Source organism: Spea bombifrons, chromosome 4 (assembly GCF_027358695.1).
Source record: "Spea bombifrons isolate aSpeBom1 chromosome 4, aSpeBom1.2.pri, whole genome shotgun sequence".
Lineage (NCBI taxonomy): Eukaryota > Metazoa > Chordata > Amphibia > Anura > Pelobatidae > Spea > Spea bombifrons.
This window is the reverse complement of record NC_071090.1, coordinates 74,496,089-74,496,824: the sequence shown is the minus strand read 5'-3', so window position 1 is coordinate 74,496,824 and position 736 is coordinate 74,496,089. Positions and strand designations below refer to the sequence as shown.

At 52.6% G+C, this 736-nt stretch overlaps 1 long non-coding RNA gene across 1 annotated transcript; it reads right to left on the bottom strand.

Moving 5' to 3' along the window:
* Positions 1 to 292: 292 nt before the first annotated feature.
* Positions 293 to 466, bottom strand: LOC128492574 (uncharacterized). The gene is made up of 2 exons (XR_008354108.1): positions 425 to 466; positions 293 to 377 (listed from the first exon to the last, which is right to left on the bottom strand). It is a non-coding gene; the product is annotated as an uncharacterized LOC128492574 (long non-coding RNA).
* Between the last annotated feature and the right edge of the window lie 270 nt (positions 467 to 736).

Here is a 736-nt window from a genome sequence, read left to right as displayed (position 1 = left end):
TCCACACACATACCAATCCACACACATACCAATCCACACACATATATACCAATCCACACACATACACCAATCCACACACATACACCAATCCACACACATACACCAATCCACACACATATACTAATCCACACACATACCAATCCACACACATACCAATCCACACACATACCAATCCACACACATACCAATCCACACACATACCAATCCACACACATACCAATCCACACACATACACCAATCCACTCTCACTGTATGCTTTCCTACCTTTCCTCTTTTCTTCTTACAGCTCCTCTTTCTTCTCTTCGCTCCTCTTCTTCAGTTCTTCTGTCTTCTCTGTCTTCTTCCGGGTCAGAGGGCACGGACAGCGGTGGGCGCGGCTTCAGTGTTGTGCGCCGGGATCTGACAACAAACCCCGGCGCACAACAGCTGTTGCCGTGCGGATCGCAAGGGAGCGGTATCGGAGGTTTTTAACAGACCTCCGGCTCCCTTGAGTGATTTTAAGCCGGGTTCAAGGGAGATCCTTGAACCGGCTTAAAATCACTCAAGGGAGCCGGTGGTCTGTTAAAGACCTCCGATACCGCTCCCTTGCGAGCCTGCTCCTCCACCGCCCCGCCCCCCGCTAGGTTCGCTACTGCACGTCCCGCCCCCCCCCCTTTTTTTTGGGGGGGTGACACACGCAGGATTTCCTGCGATTCATCCTCGGCTCCTGCACGGCCGCCGAGGATGAAAGAATCTG